The sequence below is a fragment of the Lissotriton vulgaris genome, chromosome 2_1 (assembly GCF_964263255.1).
Source record: "Lissotriton vulgaris chromosome 2_1, aLisVul1.2, whole genome shotgun sequence".
NCBI lineage: Eukaryota > Metazoa > Chordata > Amphibia > Caudata > Salamandridae > Lissotriton > Lissotriton vulgaris.
In genome coordinates, this window is record NC_141687.1 from 390,152,675 (window position 1) to 390,173,329 (window position 20,655).

General features: G+C 44.3%; 1 protein-coding gene across 2 annotated transcripts in view; it reads right to left on the reverse strand.

The window, feature by feature from the left end:
* The window catches only part of HYCC2 (hyccin PI4KA lipid kinase complex subunit 2), a 699,566-nt gene that overhangs the window by 154,494 nt on the left and 524,417 nt on the right, over positions 1-20,655 (reverse strand). The gene's annotated exons all lie outside the window — the stretch shown is intronic.

Consider the following 20,655-nt stretch of genomic DNA (forward strand, 5'->3'; position numbering starts at 1 on the left):
CGAACTTAAATACATTCTAGTTTAATGAAGCAATCCCTTGGTGAGGCAACAACTCTCTCCACTGAGCAAACTCAACGCCATCAACTCGAGAGAAAAGTAACAGACACTTCAGTTTATTAAGAAACAACGTAAAACTAGGCAATTGTTCATTGATGTCTATAGAGGGTAAAAAAATCACAATCGATGGACAAGCCACTTTCTGGTGAGAGTAAAGGCCGGGGTTTTGAACGTGTGTGGTAGGAAGTTGGCGCCTGCAACAAGTGTACGTAGATTTGGCTCTCGTTATCGTGGGACGGTGCTAACAGGAGGGGGACGACCCTGAACCCCCTATTTTCAGACCAAAGGTCTCACACAAATACTACAGGCCTGTGCACACGTATGCATACAGCTGCTGAGTATATTACTCTGTGTCATACATTAACTCAAAAGGACCTTCCCTGTGCAAACATGTATTAGAAATCACAATGAACCATCCGGATTATTAGTGTGTTCTTCTTTAACTCCGAGCGATTGCCCAGCCAACACGTGTTTTGTCTGGGGAAGACGCTGCAACCATGTTTCCACAGATCAGTGTACTCGCTGCTAAGTTCTCCACAGCTGCCATCATTGGTCCCCTCAATCGGATCCGACACTGACCTTCTGCCATATCTCGGCTCCATTCTCCCACGCGGAGACTACCACACTCTCCAGTGAAGTCCCCACTCCAGGCTACACTGCCTGATGCACCTACAGGACCATACTTGGTCAATATGACGACTTCTACCAGGAACCAGGACGGAAGTATAACTGGTTTAGAGTGAAGTCCCCACTTTCACTCCACCGTCGTCCTTATCTTGGACCCCTCCGATCCGCTAAAGAAACCTTACTGCTATCATTCAGCCGGGACGGAAGTACAACCGGCAGAGATATTTGGATCTACTTCCTTTTGCCAGAGAGTTCCGAAGAAGTCTAGGGGTACTCCCCCAGACGAAACACGTGCTGGCTGGGCAGTCGTTCAGAATTAAAAAAGAAGAACACACTAATATTCCTGATGGTTCATTGTGATTTCCAGTACGTTAGCTCAGTGAATGTCCTTTCGTGTTAATATATGACAGAGTAATATACGCAGCAGCTGCATGCAGTCGTGGGTACAGGCCTGTAGTATAAGCCATTCTCTGGGAAGATTGCAGGGACGTCTTGATGATTTGTGGGGCCCTGGGCAAGATAGACTTTGGGCCCCCGTTAGAAGCAATTCGGAATTTATTACCCCATTTCAACTCATTAAAGCCCTTGCGATGCCTGGGTTCGCTATCTTTAATGGAATGACCATTGCAAGAAAAAAAAACTATGGGGCTTTGAGTTAATCCACTCAAGTAATGGTCGCTCGACTCAAAGTAAACAAAGCAGAGCAGAAGGCTATTTGCACTGAGGAAAGGGAATCTTCCAAGCGCAAAATAAATGTTAAGCTGAACTGTAAACACCCTTGAAAGAGTTTGCTATTCTCCCTGGAGCAAATCCTTAGTAAATGTGGCCTTACATTTCTTTTAAGCATGCTCAGATGTGAAATTTAAAAAAAAGCTATTTTTTATGAGCAATGCAATTATGGCAAGAAATTTAACTTTTCACTCACTTTACCAGAGGGAACATTGTAAGATGGGGCCCTGGACAATTGCTAGATTGTCCATACTTTAAAATGTATCTGGAAGACTTGAATAAGAAGGCACTATCTATCTATGGTTAGTGATCTCGGTATTCACAACACAAAGGCAATCTTGAAGTCCTTTTTAGATCCTGCTAGACAGTAGTAAACATTATGCGATTTGCAGTACAAAGAGCATTCATAAGCACTACTGAGAGAGGGGATGAGGCTGCACCTAAATGACTGCATTGAACTTTTCGTCTTTAGGGAACAATTATGCTCAATACAACAGGGCTGAGTTGGGAATTTGACAATCCAATGATCAAGGCTATAGGATTGATTCGTTTATCATTTAAAGTTGCACCAAAGTCAGTAAGGCGGATATATTTATTGTGAAAATAATACATTAAATCCAATATGTATTTAATGGTGAATTTTTATTACACACTTCAATACCTGAAGAGAGGTGTTTTCTTACATGACATTTGACAGATTACTGTAGTAGGTAAGGGTTTTGGTAATAGTCACAAGCTGTAATAAGCCCTACAGGTAGAAGGTTTATAATGTGGTAATCTTTTTAGGTCCTCTTAGGAGGACTGTACTTTTATTAATTTGTTTGCAAACCGCAATTTTCCATATATTTGTATTTTATGACTGTAGGCCAGCTGGTTGCCTTGTTAGAAAATTATTTTCAAACCATAGGTCTGAGATGGTTACAGTAACAAGCCAATTATAAAGGCAGTAGGCCACATTGATTCAGTGTGGAAAGTACTTTAAGTGCAGATTAACTCATTTCCCAAAACCCGGGAGTCGAGTACTTGTAATATAGTAGTCTGTCTCTAATAAAAGAGAGAGGGACCCCAAAACCAAAGGGATAGGGTTCCACAGTTAACGTTAGTCTGACTAATATAGTAGTCTGTGCCAGAGCACTTAAGGAGGCCCTGAAAGGTTTATGTGCCTACTAGGCTTGTAATAAAAAACAAATCAGTACAAATAAGTGAACACCGACATATAAATACATACATATATATATATACATAGAGGGACTTTGAGCAGTTCTCTTCTGCCATTGATCTGTTCGAGTGCCATTCTAGAGCTCTCTTCATTCATGACACGTTACAACCATGGGGCAAGTACTTAGCCCACTACCACCATAGGCTCTATTGCCCTACTAATGACAGAATTGTTCCAGATCACATGTGTAAATCTGCCTGAAAAGGTTTGAATTTTAGTGTCCTAAGTGGTGGACCAGTCCTTTAGTTTGCATTTTCTCCTTTTATAGTCCCTCCCTTTAATTGCTTTCTTCGTTTTGATATGTAATGATTCCTTTTAGAGCGTACTGCAGCTCCCCAAACATTGCTACTAGGCCCCTTGTTTGTTTAATGTTTGATCTGAAAACAAACTGCATCTGGTGCGGCTGCTACTTGCAAAGTAGGCAGCCATCTTGGAATGGTATTGTCCCTAGTGTACCTTTGTATTTTGTTCAAAGAAAGCAAACACGTTGCTTCTTAATGTGGGGGCATTGTTGGAACATTTAAACACTCAGTATAATACTTTTGCATTTTCTTTTTATTCTTTTATTCTTCTACGTTATTTTACATTTGATTGTTAAGTTTTTGGGTAGATTTTGGAGAGGATGATTAAGTGGATGAAAATAAGAATGAGTGAGTGGATGCATGAGTACAAGGAAGAGTGTTGTGTCAGATTTAGAATAACATGCTGATTGCCTAAACTAATTCGTGATTGAAGATGAACTTTCAGTAACAAACCAGAACTACTGGCATTGTCAACGCTTCCAAGGGCTAGATTTGGCAGTGCTGCTGTATGAACAAACCTTTTGTTTTCAACATAAATGCAATGGGCTCTGAACCTGTCCCTTGACAGTACTGCCTTTTTTGATACCAGCCTCATTCAGTCATTGGCTTGCGAATACGCCAATCATATATTGGCTTAAACCAAGTATTTATCTTTCGCCAAATGCTATTGTCTGTTTAAGTGCATCTTTCCGGCTCCAAGTTAATACATGCATGAATGGGATAAGGGACTATTTTATATCTCCCTCCTTCTTAGAGCTCCTCAGCTATGATGGCTTGCTAATGCATACATACACAGGAATGCACAAATGCTTACATGTAGATATATTGGTTTTACCAAAGCTTGGTCTGTAATAGCTAAAACAAGGGTTGAAGCCAGAGTTTTACTTTTTTAATGTGTTATTCTGCTCACTGATATAGCCAACAGGGAGCTGCATTTGCAATAATGTTTTAGAGAAGAGAAATAGGAGGGAAAAGGTGTCAATCTGCATCACAACACCTTTACCCTGCTAATTCCAGAACTCCTTAAAAAATAGTGTAGGCGTCAAGTGGGAATTTTACAATCCAGAGATGCACAAGAGGTAATCATGTTTCCTCATTCACAGTTAATGTATTTGGAGTTTGAGGAAGCAACCATAGCAGGAACAGACATACTTGAAGTCAATGGACAAAGGGGACTACCAGGTCAGGTGTTGCAGCCCACTACACAGTTATATGATATACATGTAGCTCACAGATGAAAGATTGCCAGTAGCACTGTGTGGAGAATATAACAAACCTTACTACACGACTTAGAAAACATCTGACATTTAATGACCGCATAAAGGAAAATGCAGTCTTTGAAAATTGTGGCTCCCCTTCGAAACTTAGTTGGTTTTCTCTGCTATCCAGAGGACAAAAGAAGTCTGCTTCCATTCTAGAATGGCCCGAGCCCGAGTACCTGGAAGAAATGCCTATTCAGTCTGGGATGCTGAAGATTTGTGCAGGAGGTAATAAAGTTTGAAGCTCTAGGGAGGGAAAGAGGAATAGTGAGTTTTGCACTCGTAACTTAAGGCACAAGTGCCCACATGCATCAAACTGAATTGCATTTGCAGACGGTGCGAATTGCAAAAGTGGCCCTTTGCGAATGCAATTCATTGATTTGGGATGCATTAAGCTTTTTTGCTTTTTTCGCAATTTAAGAAATCACTATTTATTTGCGATTTCTTAAATTGCGATTGCATTTAAGAAATCGCAATTTTGCGATTTCTTAAATGCAATGCATGAACAATGCCGAACATGCCGAACAATCCAGTGTGCGCGAGAAACCTAGGCCTGCTGCTTGATATGAGTGTGGTCCTGGACCAGTCTTGTCCTGAGGAGGTGCACCAAACATGCAGTCATAATAATAATAATAATAATAGACATTTATAAAGCGAGCAGCTACCCCCAATGGGGTGCCCCGGCACTTAGACAGTAGTAAAGGTAGAGGTATGTACAATGGACTGGTAGCGGACTGCTATGCCAGTCATGGGCTTAGTATATGTAGCTGCCACAGTGGTGGCAGCCAACCAGGTTTTGTAAATGTAAAGCTGCAACCAGACCTTTTTATCAGTGTAACTGGACGGGAGGCATACTGACCCACTGGAGTAAAGTTCAACTTTTATGAACTAAGATCCAAGTGTATGTTGTGTGTGTTCTTCTATGCAGTCTGCATTGTGTGTACAAGTCAGCCAAAGTAACGGAGGCCAATGTAATCGATTCGAAATGGACACCATTCAAAGCTCTCGACGAATTCACCTCTGACTCCAGGACGCTCCCGGCCCAGGCTCCCACGCAGGAATCATGCAATGCTCTCAGCACGTTTTTCTTAGAGAAAATTGTTATGATTAAGGACACTATCCCGGTCACCTTTCCTGGCACTGATTCTGTTTGTCCCCCTCATAATGCACTCTCCCTCACATACTTCCCCTCTCTGTATCCTGAATCCTTGGCCACACTGGCCGTTCGTGTCAAGTCTGGCTCACCGGACGACTGTTGTCCACCATCCATACTACGGGACATCTGCCTTACTTTACCTGACTGTATCCTCCCTCTGCTGAATTTTTCTCTCTCTTCCGGCACTGTGCCCAGCTCTTTCAAGGAGGCCGTCCTGGTGCCTTTACTGGAGAAGCCTGGAGCCGACCCCCCAGTCCTGGCGAACTACCGGCCTATCTCCCTTCTGCCCTATTTCTCTAAAATCTTGGAAGCCCACGTCACCGCCTGTCTCTCACAGTTCATCGAGAGCTCCAACTTTCTCGAAGCCAACCAGGCCGGCTTCAGACCCGGCCACTCTACAGAGGCAGTGATCTTGGCCGTGTTGGACGCTCTGAGAGACGGCGCTGACAGGGGTACCCCCCAGGCCCTGGTACTTTTAGATCTGTCGGACGCCTTCGACACGGTGGACCATGACATCCTTCTCCACCGTGTCGAGCAGGCCGGCATCCAGGGCCTGGCGCTGGCATGGGTCGAATCCTTTCTGACCGGGAGGTCTCAGACACTCAGCTTGGGCACCTTAAGGCACCTAGGGAGCGCTCTCTCTGCGGGGTCCCCCAGGGCTCCTCCTTATCCCCTCTTCTCTTTAATCTGTATCTCCGACCTCTTCTCTTTTCTCTGAGGCAGTGGGACGTCACCGTCTTTAACTACGCTGACGACCTGCAACTCATCTTTCCTCTTAACTCTTCTTCTGCTAATTCTAATTTTCAGGCGGTCATGGCCCACATTCTCCAGTGGATGAGCCAGAATCAACTCAAACTGAACCCCGGGAAGATGGAGCTCCTTCTCCCGGGCAAGAGCTCTACCCACTGGGGTCCGCACTTCTGGCCGACAGAGCTTGGCCCTCCCCCCACCCCTGTGGCCTCGGTGAAGAGCCTCGGGGTCACTATTGACTCTGAGCTATCCCTTAAGCCCCAGATAAGGATGGTGGTCTCTTCCTGCATGTACCAGCTGCGCAGGATCAGGAAGGTGGCCTATCTTCTGACTCCCGAAGCCCTGATTCAAGTCATCATGGCTCTCGTCCTCTCCCGCTTGGATTTCTTGAACTCACTCTACCACGGTCTGCCTAAGGTTCTTCTCTTTAGATTACAGATCGTTCAGGACCAAGCGCCGAGATTGGCCTTCGGGGTCCAGAAATGGCAATCTGCTAAACCTCTTGTTGCCAAATTGCATTGGCTTCCTGTCACTTCGAGGGTAGCCTTCAAGATCGGCTGCCTCACCTTCAAATCTCTAACCGGTCCCTGCCCTGCCTTCCTGAAATCCCTCATCAGTCCCTACTGCCCTTCACGGTAACCTCAGATCTTCTCACCTCCACCTCCTGGTTATTCTCTCTATCAAACTCTGCAGAATCGGAGGCCGGATATTCGCGCATCTGGCCCCTAAATTCTGGAACTCTCTCCCTCCCCTGCTTAAATCCTCCATCTCGCTCATTCAATTCCGCAAATCTTTAAAAACATGGCTCTTCCCACAATCTGGCTAATCTCCCTTGCCTCCCTCAGCACCAGATGAGCGCCAGGAAACCCACGGTGACAGAGCGCTCTATAAGCTCACCTTAACATAACATAACATAACATAACCATGGCCTTACCAATAGACAGCGGATGTGTATTTCTGACATTACTGAATCTGGACGGAGGAGTCCTAGAGATGAGCAGGGAGAGAGGAGACAAGGCTTCTTTACCAATTTGCTCTAGCCATTTCCTGAGAGGGGCTGCTGATTAGTCTTCCGGTAGCACTATCATTTGGTAGAGGAAGGTGAAGGGTGAGAGTGTAGAATCTGTTCAAGGTGAAAGGAACCCCTTTGGAGAGGCCAACCTTTGGTGTGCTGATCACTCTTCAGTGTGACTGATGACCGACAGGTGCAGAAAACTCAGATCTCTTTGTGGCACTGTTGTGGTTATTCCCAGCTGGTGACAACCCTGCTGTGAGGAGTATCATACCACAGAAAAGGATATGTTGGGCGCGTAGTCTGGAAAGGACACTTGAATGGAAAAACACATTTTAAAGGTGCAGACAGCAGATCCACATCTCTTGTCTGCTATGATTGGGACCCACTGACTAACTTCCTGTTCCATGTCTTAGTTCTCTATGACACAGGAATGGAGTACTCAGCAGAGTACTAAAACGAGTGCTGTCCAACCAAAGCTGGTGTTTGCCTGACAGCCAGTTTCCCAGAGATAGGAGGATATCACTTAAGTCTTATCTTGCTGCAAGATGCTGTGCATCTGACCTGAAGTGCCTACAAGCCAGACGGCCTCCAGATAGAGGGAGGTAGCCTGCCAAACCTCCAGGAAGCCAGAGTTTCCAGGAGCAGTCACATGCAGAAAGACCCTGGTGCTTGTAGGGTCTGACAGATGAAGGAGAAAGATCTGCGTGCCCCAGGCATTGGTGGGCAACAATCAATCAATCGATCATAGCATTTATAAAGCGCACTACTTACCCGTGAGGGTCTCAAGGTGCTGGGGGGTGGGGAATGCTGCTACTGCTCAAAGAGTCAGGTCTTGAGGAGTCTTCTGAAGATTAGCAGGTCTTGGGTCTGCCGTAGGTGGGTGGGGAGGGTGTTCCAGGTCTTGGCGGCGAGGTGGGAGAACGATCTTCCACCGGAGGTCGTTCTTCGGATGCGGGGGACTGTGGTGAGGGCGAGGTCGGCGGAGCTGGCGGGTGGGGATGTAGAAGCTGAATCGTCAGTTGAGGTACGCTGGTCCGGTGTTGTGGAGTGCCTTGGGTGCGTGGGTGAGGAGCTTGAAGGTTATCCTCTTATTGATGGGGAGCCAGTGCAGGTCTCTCAGGTGGGGTGTGATGTGGCTCCGGCGAGGGATGTCGAGGTTCAGGCGTGCAGAGGCGTTCTGGATGCTTTGAAGCCGTTTCAGGAGTTTGGCCGAGGCTCCTGCGTAGAGGGTTTTTCCGTAGTCCAACCTACTGCTGACGAGGGCCTGGGTGATCGTTCTTCTCGTCTCAGTGGGGATCCACTTGTAGATCTTGCGGAGTATGCGGATGGTGTTGAAGCAGGCGGAGGAGACGGCGTTGACCTGTTTAGTCATGGAAAGGGTGTAGTCAAGGATGAACCCTAGGTTGCATGCCTGGCCTGTGGGTGTTGGAGCTGTTCCCAGTGCGGTCGGCCACCAGGAGTCATTCCAGGCCGAGGGGGTGGATCCGAGGATGAGGACCTCCGCCTTGTCAGTTCAGCTTCAACCCGCTGCTCCTCATCCATTCGGCGACGGCCTTCATTCCTTTGTGGAGGTTGGTTTTGGCGGTGTGGGGGGTCCTTGGTGAGGGAGAGGATCAGCTGGGTGTCGTCGGCATTAGAGATAATGTTGAGGCCGTGCAATCGTGCGCTATGGGCACGCGGTGCCATGTAGATGTTGAACAGCGTTGGGCTGAGGGATGAGCCCTGGGGTACGTCGCGATTATCTCGCTGGCCTCAGAGTGGAAGGGGGGGGGGAGGCAGACGCGGATGCTCGGTGTTCTCCTGGAGAGGAAGGAGGTGGTCCAGTCCAGGGCCTTCTCTTGGATACCGGCGTCGTTGAGGCATGTGCGTAGTGTGTGGTGGCAGACTGTGTTGAAGGCGGCTGACAGGTCCAGGAGGATGAGGGCACCGGTTTCGCCGTTGTCTAGCAGGATCCTGATGTCATCGGTGGCAGCGATGAGGGCAGTTTTGGTGCTGTGGTTGCTGCAGAACCTGGACTGGGACGGGTCTAGGATGCTGTTTTCCCCGAGGTAGCGGGCCACTTGTTTGTTGATGGTCTTCTCGATGACCTTTGCCAGGAACCGGAGTAGGGAGATGGGCCGGACGTTCTTGAGATCTTTGGGTTCCGCCTTGGGTTTCTTGAGTAGGGCGTTGATCTCGGCGTGCTTCCAGCTCTCCGGGATGGTGGCTGTTTCGAAGGAAATGTTGATGGCCTTTCGGAGATGGGGTGCAATGGAGTTGCTGGCCTTGTTGAAGATGTGGTGCGGGCAAGTGTCCGACGGAGAACTGGAGTGGATTGTGTTCATGATGTTGATGGTGTAGTTGTCATTTATGTTGGTCCAGGAGAGCAGGCAGGTGGTGCGGATGGTGATTGTGGGGGCGGGGGTCTCAGTGGTTGTCGGGATGGTTGTGACGTTGAAGCTGTCGTGAATGTCTGCGATTTTGCGATGGAAGACAGACTCTCTTGTGCACGGTTCCAGAGTAAACCAAGGTATTAAGGCTGCCCAGCTTCGCTGTCATGAGGATTGCAAAAACCTGTGTTGCTGTAACCTTTATGAGTTCTTACAGCTGCCTTGCACTGCTACACTGTATCCAAATGCAGGCTTGACTGTTTTCAGCTGGGCCCGAAGAGACACTTTTGCAAGGAGTCAAGTGCCATGAAGCAGGGCAGGTTTGAAGCCAGCACCCAGAAGCTGGCCAGCGTGACACAGATCTATCCATGTGGGGTTGCCGCTACTCTGGGTTATCTGTTTTCCCAACTCAGAGCACTTTGTCATACACACCCGCAACTGCTCTTCAGTCATGACTTTGCTGCACTCGAGGAGGCCACATTGGAACTGCGATGTGTGCACCCTTGCCGAAGTGGGAGAGGGGATGCATATTGCCACCGGATGGCTGCCGCCTGAAAGCCAAACAACTTTAGCACTTGGTATAGGTGTAAGAGGCATCCAAAACTAAACTCTGAAAGGCATTTTTCTTTTAGTACTAAATAAGAAAAGTTGTTATAAACAGGACAAATTTACATATTCAAAAGGTCCCCGTATATATGTTAATGTTAGATAGGCTTAATATACAAATTGCCTAAAAAAGTGACAGAACAGCAAAATTACATTATTTTTTATATCAAATATATTGTGCCTGACCATTATTGCATGTGTAGCATTTAGTTTTGTTGTATATAAAAGTACGTTTATTTTTAAAACTAAAGCACTGGGTTAGCCAATCAGTTATTTCACTACTTTGGGATTATTAGTTCTGAGCACGAGCACCTCCACATTACCTTCCTAAAAAGCCTGTGACTACCCACCATCACTAACAGCGAGTGTTAAGTGCTGAAGTGGGTGTACTTGGCCCAGTTTGCAGAGCCATGGTACGACTGACCCTGGAAGATCCGAGGCAAACAAACAAGGCCCCAAAAGTTGAGGCCCTTCAGTTCCTGATTACCCCATAAACCCCTGAATGGGGCGTGAGTCATCCACTGGATACTGTTCCACAAGGTGCTTCACTAAGCACCCTGAACAATGAGGAGTCAACTGTGAGGGACTGCCTATTACTGAGAGTTGGAAGCCTGAATCCAACAATATGTAAGTCAATTGAAAGTCTGGGGAACAAAGGGGAGTCAGTATTATGTGAGTATTCTTATCTGCTACAAAGAGGTCAGTTTGCATAGGATTTCAGTTCAATTCCCATTTATTTCATAATGTGCCCAAAAATCCAATAACATACATTTACAAATCAGCTTTGGCATAAAAAAGGTAAACCATCTTTAAAAGACTTTAGCGTACATTAAATTACACAAGTTATTACATCATTACTCTTTAATGCAACAGATGTCATTGGGGGAGACATGTACGTGGCTCAAACCATTTTAGTTATTACTTTATCAATTGGTTTATTTTGTGTACAGAGAGGATAATTTGATCATAATAGAAATAACAATTAGTAGATGTCTCAACCAAAAATAAGGGAGCTTTTAATGCACCAGATGTTCTCATGAGGGACATGAAATACTTAAAGGCAGGAGATGAGTAATCCTGAAGCACAATGTAATATTTTCCTAAGAGTAATGAAGGTTTTAATGGCAGAGGAACATTATCAGCCACATTCGAAAAAGCCCATATAAATTGTGCATATCTAGTAACTAGAAGTTTATTCTTGAGAGTGTCTGGGTAAATAGTATACCTCAGTGGCTAAAACACGTGTATTATTATACCCATAACACCATATCATCGTAGAACCATATCTTTTATGTACAAGTTAGGTTACATTAACCTGGACAAATCAAGGTGTAGCACATTTCAAAGATTGATGGAAACTAGACCATGCCCCTTTATTGTCAGTTTAGTAGATCCACCAGGATTATTTTTTAATTGTTCCTAATAATAAAGGTGCTAGCAAATAATATAGCAATTTTGTAAAGAATGTCTAGGTCATGTGAACATAATACCGAGACTACCAGTTCCTTGTTGAATAGTACTTTTAAACTATTGCATACTGGAACCAGCTTTGGCTTTTCTTCATTTGTGCAACATGTGTAAAAAACAAGTGACTAATGCCCACATGCATCAAACTGAATTGCATTCGCAAATGGTGCGAATTGCAAAATTCGGCCGTTTGTTAATGCAATTCATTGATTTGGGATGCATTAAGCTTTTTTGCTTTTTTCGCAATTTAAGAAATCGCAATTTATTTGCGATTTCTTAAATTGGGATTGCATTTAAGAAATCGCAATTTTGCGATTTCTTAAATGCAATGCATGATTTTTTTGAAATTGCTAAATCGCAAATAGGAAGTGGTAAATTAACATGAAGTTCAACTTCATGGTAATTTGCGATAACTTTCAAAAATGCACAAAAGTGCATTTTTGAATGTTTCATTTTACACATACACATGCCCTTGGGGCATGTGTGTGTGTAAAAAGTACTTAAAGGTACATTTCAGGGGTGCAGGGGTCGGGGGTGGGTCCTTTGGACCCCCCCTGCACCCTTAAAATTGCATTCTTATTTTGCGATTCCTTAATTGCGAATCGCAAAATGAGAATGCCTTCACATTCATTCCTATTGGCCTCTAGGCCCATAGGAATCAATGAAAAGGGATTCCTTCATTGCGATTCGCAAATTGTGAATCGCAATTAAGGAAACTTAAGAAATTGCAAAAAAAATTGCGATTTCTTAATGCATAGCCGTTTGCGAATTCTTAATTGCGATTTGTTAATTTTTGCAATTAAGAATTAGCAATCGGGAACATCGATGCATGTGGCCGTAAGAGTTTCTTTTGATTTATACACAAACACACTGATATGATTTTTATTTATATATCTGAATGGCGCACACAACACAACAAAATTAATTATCTCTGGCCCCTAGCTACTCTTAATCATAAGTACAAATTAGTTTGTCATTACTGATGCGTCCACAGAAAAAAGGATTTAAGAAGTAAAAAAAAAGCAACTATCTTCCCTTCATTACTGCCTTTTCTGGTGGATTTTCCCTCTAACCACAGATTACTCACCGTAGAATATTCTCCAAGTGCCAGACTGGATCTGGAAATTTTTCCTAGCAGTGATCCCAGGAGGTGCTGGGTGGCATTGTGCGGTTTGACGTGGGATACATTCCGCCCTGGAAGTGAAGGAGCAGAGCCACAGCGCATAAAAGCACCCCCCATGCGCACTGATGTCAGTTACTTTATTTTGGCTAAATGCAAACCTCTGCTCCCGAATAGAGTATGGCCTTCCAAACTTTCAATACAATGTGCTAGAAAAACAAGATCCTCGCACAAAACAACGGGATTCAAGCTTTGCCACGACTGCAGGTAGCAGATGTCAGTCACTGGTCCACATGAGATGTCTCTGTGGTGCCTGAAGTAAGGAAACCACTCCAAGTCATGTGATAACATCTTTGGATAGAAGTATTTATCAGAAAGCAATGATTTAAATGCTTTTCTAAAACTTAAAGAGTGGACTTAGGCTTGATATTTTATGACAAACTTCCATTTCTGTGAGACAAGAACAGCAAACCTGAAATCCCCCTTCTAATGGAGACTGGTTTTTGGGAACTTTCAAAATCATCTAGAAAGAATTTTAAGGATCAAATAGTCACCAGTTCTCAATGCTCGATACCATGACAGTTTCTCGTGTATATATACAGGGGCATTCCCTTTCAACCTTCCAAGCACTTATACACTAGAATTTCTTACACACTTTTATGAAGAAATAAAAAACAGACTTTTAGCCTTAGCAGTTGTTTTGTGGACCTAATTTCTCTGCATCCATCGGGCACTGGCCCAATGACAAATATCCACAGTGTTTTCAGCCTCAATTAATTAATGATACATGTCCTTTTGGCACAGAGTAAGAAGTACTTCTCTCTGAATTGCCATGCTTGACTGCCTCATATTGACACAGACTTATCTGTCCCCAGTCCCAGTGTCTTGTGGGCATTGGAATAATGGGGAAAACCCAAAAAAGTGATTGCAGAGCACTGAAGGGAGGTCCTGCTGTAACAGATTGTGAATTTAGTTTTTACCTGTTATTCTATAAGGGATCCCCCTGTCGTTCAGTAGACTCATAAATACATAGTATCATTTGATAACATTTGAGCTTCCCTTGGGTGTGAAGAGATTTGGAAAATGTACAGATTCTTTATCTTCAGTGTGGCATCCTGAGAAAAAAAAACAGTTCAACACCCCCAGGAGATCCATTTAGACAGCAGTCCATTTACTCTGCCAACATCTTTGGTCAGCGCCAATTTGAATGAAGTAAAAGTCTAAGACTCCTAAGGATCTTTGTGATCAGTATGCAAGTGGTGCTTTCAACTCTGTGGGAAAGATGCTTGTGCTGGAAGACCTTCGGAGAATGTTCCAAGTCAGTTTAGAACATTCCTCGTGTGTGACAAATATGATCGCCTCCATATTTACCAGAAAAGGGACGCTCTGACCATTTATTTTAATGGTCAGCAAAATCTCTACGACAATGTATTTTTCTGTCCGCACACTGCTTTTCACTGAAAAGATATATCCACAAGATGGATTGTAAGGTTAGGAGAGGACGACCAGACAGATGAATATTCTTCAACTTCCAGGAGATCAATGTATGTTTTGTTGCTACTGGGCTTGACTCTTATTAGCAAGCAGAAGAGGAGCAACACTGCTCTGATTTCCCATTCCACTCAGACATAATGAAAATGATCATATAAATCACATGGGTGACCTTAAGTTAAGCACTCCCCTATTATAGGGAGATTCAAAATCACAACAATAAGACTCTCTGCGGTGTCATTCAGCAGATTGAGTAATACATGGTTTGGCCATGCAAAGATCTGTCCAGAACGCTTGTTTAAAGTTCACAAAAGCAACTGCCAGTATCTCCAGTTTCATGGTTTTGTTGATGCTTCCTGCAAACATAAAAATGATAACTCAAAACGTCCGGTGACAGAGATTAGGTTACTTCCTCAATGCCATAATTCATGGGTGGCGCATTGAGTGGAAAACAATGTTCAGAGGTCAGATTTCTCTTTGCAATGACACATCAATGCATACTAATCTTGAAATTTGTGTTTTACCACTAGTTTCAGCAAACTCAATATAATGACCCATATAATGAATCAGAAGTATTTTTTTGCATTATCATTTATGCCCATGGCCACAATAAAAACGCTGCATCTCAGTCTTTCCTGGTATCATCATCATCATATATTTTCTCTTCTTATACATGCTATGGGGTCACACTTTGAAGAGGACTTTAATCCCAGATTGCCCGCATCCCGTTTACCCAGCTGGTGGGGCTGTGATTTCTGAAAGAACACCCTTGGGTGCATAAAACCAGCCCTGTATTGCCACAGCATGAGATGCGCTTTGAAGGGGACTCTAAATCCCAGATTGCCTGGATCCTGATTACCCAGCTGGTGGGGGCTGTGATTTCCGGTAGAAAGCCATCAGGTGCATAAAACCAGTTGTGCTTCACCGCAGCATGCGATGTGCCTGGCCAAGGACAGGCCTGTACCGTGCCCTTCAGCGCCAAGGAGCGGCAGGGCAGGGCCATCCCCCTGCCCCACCCAGCCCCCACCGGCTTCATTCTCAGAGCTGTCTGGCCTGCAGTCTCCCAAAGGAATTGTGCTTTATTTTCATCGTTCGCTGGCACGGAAACGGAAAAGAGAAAAGCTTGGCAGCCAAGTCTGTGTAACCTAAATTACCAAAACTTTTGAAACAGCCAAGTTCGGTGGCAGTGAACTGTGTAGCTAATGACATTAACACTTTGATAGAATAAGTAGAGTTCATTCTATGTCACAAAGTTAATACTGGTGAGAAAGTCAATACAGCTTGCAGAGGGTCGAAAGTCCCAGATGTATTTAAATTGAAACCAGGCCCTTAGGAAAACTTCCACTACACAATCAATCAATCAATCAATCATTTGTAGAGCGCACTACATACCTGCGAGGGTCTCAAGGTACTATGGGGGTGGGGAAAGCTGCTACTGTTCGTAGAGCCAGGTCTTGAGAAGTCTTCTGAAGGTCTTCAGTCTGCCGTATGCGGATGGGGAGGGTGTTCCATGCCTTGGGTGCAAGGTGGGAGAATGATCTGCCGGCGACGGTCACTCTTCAGATGCGGGGGGCGGTGGCTAGTGCACGGTCTGCGCAGAGTAGCTGGCGGGTGGGGGTGTAGAGGCTGAGTTGGCTGTTGAGGTACGCTGGTCCGGTGTTGTGGAGTGCCTTGAGTGCGTGGGTGAGGAGTTGAAGGTTATCCAGGGAGCCAGTGCAGGTCGCTCAGGTGGGGTGTGATGTGGCTGAGGCTAGGGATGTCGAGGATCATCAGCTAACAATCAGTTGACAATGCTGCTAGCCTGGTGCCAACAGGAACAGTGGTGGATGGAGATGATATAAAGTTTGCACAGAACTCACTTATTAATGTGAAATGTTCAAACAGGTATGCAGTGCTACAGGAAGAAGGTGTCCCTCCTTTTTCCCCTCTTCCCCAGCCACTGCCTATACCAATTCTAGAACGTTTACCTGAAAAGGAGCCCTCAACCCTGCAATTGGACTAACAATATTGCTAACGAAGAAGTTGCTAACCTGAAGGTTATACTCTTGAATATGGCAAAAGCCCGTAAAACAGGGCCATCAAATGTCTCATCGCCAGTGAAGTGTAATGCTCACCCCCTATAACCCCAGAAAATTCCCCAGGAGCAGTGCACAACCTTGAAACTAGTTGTGCCCCTATATACCTGAATCCTCTTCACATCCAATTCTCCCAGCGAGGTTTGCATGTTGATACTATGGAAGTGAAAGGACCTTCAGTGGTGTAATGGGCCCGTTATATGCGACCAACAGTTTTCTAACTATCAACCCATAAGATCTGGTAGGATGGACCTTATCTACAAAGAGTGCAAGGCTGATTGTATGCCTCCTTTTGTTACAGCTCCCCCCAAAAGATCATGAGGTGGTTTGGAGTCCTGACCATGCCACTTGATATTCATGGTGAAAGAGCTACAATTGCTGCGAGACTCTCTCTCTCTCTCTCTCATTCTAGAGCAACCAAGTTCGGAGGCAATGAACAGTGTAGCTAATGAAATTGACACTTTGATAGAATAAGTAGAGTTCATTCTAGGTAACAAAGTTAGAGAGAGAGAGAGAGAGATTCCCTGAAGCATAAGGTCTTACATTGAGTGAGGCAATTTAAGAAATGCCATTCGATCGTATACTCCGATACTATCCATGTAAAGCACCTAATTGTTCCTGTAGGAATAAAAGATACAACTTAATTGTATTTAACCTCTCTGGAGTTGGTGAATGGTTTGATCGCATTGGATCAATGGACTCTCTATCAATCAATCAATCATATGATTTGTAAAGCGCAATACTCACACGTGAGGGTCTCATGGCGCTGGGGTGGGAAATGCTGCTACTGCTCGAAAAGCCAGGTCTTGAGAAGTTTTCTGATGGTCAGCAGGTCTTGGGTCTGCCGTAGGTGGATGGGGAGGTTGTTCCAGGTCTTGGCGGTGAGGTGTGAGATCGATCTGCCGCCGGAGGTTGCTCTTCGGAAGCGGGACTCTCCCCTTAATGGCCCAGAAATGTGTTTTAAATCAAGTCCTCAACCCATGGAGATGTTCTTAGTTATGGAAGGGTGCAGATTGGGGTTACTGGGAAAATGATTATGCCAAGAAAAGTGGTGCTTATTTGGGTATGGCTCAAGAGAGTGGCTTATCAACGGTTGACGGACTACAGGCCGCATATGCTATTTTACCAGCTCTGAGCATACAGCACTTTGTACCAATGGTGAGAATTGTGTCTGCCAATACTGTGATGGAAGATATGTCCTTCAATCAAAACACAATGGGGGGTATCTAGGTTGACCATTTGATAATCACTAGCCCACAGACAACGCAAAATATTTAACAGAGAATTGTATGTATAAAAAAAGGAGATGTCCTCGCTCCATTTAATATCTTGGAATATTGCTGGAATTTGCTCAAAGTTGGGTGACGAAGATTGGTGCTCCTTTACTGAATAAATTCCATTTGTGTATTTTTCAAGAGACCTGGGCCACTGCTGAAATCAATAGGCAGGGGTTTACAACCTACGGTATTAGGTCTACCCCATTGGTGGTCCGCAGACATTTAGACGTCTCATTATCTGGTTAAAAATATCCGTAGAGAGCATCTTCAAGAAAATAAATGTCGACTTTCCAGATCTATTAGCACTGGGGTTTTACCTAAGTCAGCCCCCTGTACTTAGTGATAAATATTTACAACTAGCTTACCCGTCGCGCGGTGCTGTGATCTCAGAAGAAAGGAAATTTAAGGAAACTTGTTATGATAACATTAAATTTACATTGTGTCATTTTTATTGAAACTTATTCATTTTAATATGGAAAACATTTTAAGTGTTGTTTTAATTCTGTTTATTTATTCGAGTACTTGTGGATACACAGTATTTTTTGGTTTTCCTTCTGGTGCGTACACGAATAAATCAGAATGTTTTCCGACGCGTGAGCTGGCCACATACAGTTGTCCATGTGAGAAGCACGGATTCTCCAAATCTAGTCGACACGCTTGCAGCGATTGTCCTTGTGCTTTGTTGATGGTCATTGCAAAAGCGAGTCGCGCCGGAAACTGTAAACGTTCAGTTTTGGAAAGATTATGAGGGCCCTTGGGGGCAGATATTTTTTTTGTTGCAAGAAACCCTCGCGGGAGTGTACTCAACAACTTTTATCAATTTTCTTTTATTTTCTTTGTTTTATTTTTTATTTTTTTGCCAGAAACCCTCGCGGGACTGTACTCAACAACTTCCCAAAGTTTCATGCCGATCGGATGAATGGTGTAGTAATGCACAAAGGACAGACAGACAGACATTCCCAGACTTTAAAAATCATGAATTCCCTCCTAGAATGTCACAGTAGGAACCATACTGTAATTACTGCAGGTGATTTTAATGCATGTTTTAAACCATATTCCCCGCTCTTGGATTTACATGGGGAAGAAGACTTATTTTGATCGAATCCCTCTTGTGGCAAGAGAAAAGCAAAAAAATAACATTTAACAATGGCACCGTCTGGGAACAGAGATGTTTCAGTAACTGCAATAGCGCGAATGTCATATATCTGATCACCTGTCCCTGTCAACTTGAATATGTGGGGATGACAAGCAGGGCAGTGAAGGTCAGGATAGGTGAACACAAAAGCACTATAAAATGCAGGAAATCAAGTACCAAGTCACAAACCATTTCCTTGAAAAGAATCACAAACCGGAGGAAATCACATGGACTGTAATAGAACTGGTCATTAACGAAAGATTTCTGTTGGAAAAGGAACAGAGATGGGTGTTCCGTATTCAGTCACACAAAAATGGGCTGAACGACGACATACCCTGGAGCCAGTTGTAATGGCACCTTTGCCTGTTCAGTCTCAGATTAACATCACTCACGGATATTACTCCCCTTTGCCTCTCCCCTTCTCAGCTTTTGGCATTAGATGGTGGGGGCCGCCTCTTGGAGATTACTTTTGCAAATAACAATCACCATTTAATAATATGAAAAAATTATTTGCACCAGTTTAAATATTATTTTGTGACCCCACAAATAATTGATTAATTGTAAATGTAATTGCGTTTCCAACCAAATCTAACGTGTATATAGTTTACCAATCCTTGAGCAATCCTAAACAATGACAATAGATATCGCGGAAAGACTTCCGTTTTTACACCCTGACCGCGCCAGAAACGGGCGGCCATGTTGGAAAGTTAGCGCTCTAGCGTTACGCAGTAGGCGGCACCCACACAGATGACAATGCGGATATGCAGGGCTTTTAATAACAAACGGACACTCGAGCCCGGCAATCCTCGGAGGAGCACGGGGGTAGGAACAATGATTTCTTTTTCTGGCAGACATGTGAGTAACAGACTCTGACCTTGAGTCTTAAAAAACGGGTCACAGGGGCATAACAAGCAAACAAAAATCTCGCTGATGTTTAAACGATTAACACGAGGTTTTGTTCTTCACAGTAAACTGCGCAGAATACCCCTCGCCTGCAAACTCATGGGGCTCTGACAATTGTTGAGATAAGTATGTATTGATTTCTCTGACAAAGGTTTTGAGTTGTTCGAAACGCTTTCCATTTCCCACCAATTCTCTATCATAAAAATATTGCGAAGGAGGGTCCCCCCCTTTCCCCTTTTAATTGCTAGTTCGTTGGAAATGCATGGAGTCATGATTGTCGGTGTGTGTGATGAGATGATAGTGGAACCCATAGTGTGAGGCCACTATACGTCTTTAGCGACAGACAGCTGATGTCGAGAGACGTAAAACATTTACCTGTTGATCCCCATGTAGGAACACAATCGCTTTCAGATATATAAGGCGGTTTCTCCACTAGTGTGGTATACAATTTTCTGTCTGTATTCCCATTCAGATTTTAATGCTTATTTACGCATTTATGTTGGTTTTTCTCTTCCCTTTCTTTTACAGAGACCACATTAGGTCAATTTTTTCATACCTATTGCATTGTTTTTTTGCTTCACCTGGGCCAACTCATGCCCCGAAGCCCAAACAGCCAGCTTATTTTTGCTGATTTGTTTGTAGGACAGTAGGCACAACTTCATAGAACTGAGTACTAACAAGTAGGGATCGCTATTTGGTCCTGATGAGTAAGCAGTAGGGGACTGCTTACGAAACATGTCGACTAGGTAGTAGCTAATGCTCTACCACACAACCCCTTCTTAACGTTCCCAGCTAGAGAAGTTAATAAAATTGTTTTTTTCTACTAAGCCAGGGAATTTTTAATCTTTTTCACTTTTTCACACTCACTAGTGTTAGGTCCCTACACTTTCACTGATACCCATGCACCCACACATAGCCTCTGTCACAATTTAAGTGCTCCCGCGTACTTCGTCTGGTCGTAGCACGCCCCGTCCCGTTATAGGGGCGGGAAGACCCCTATGATGAAGCATGACACTAACGGTTTTTTAGTGTGTGAGGGTTATACAAGGCATGAAATTAGTGACATGAAAGTGGCTGATCATTACGAGAGCGACCATT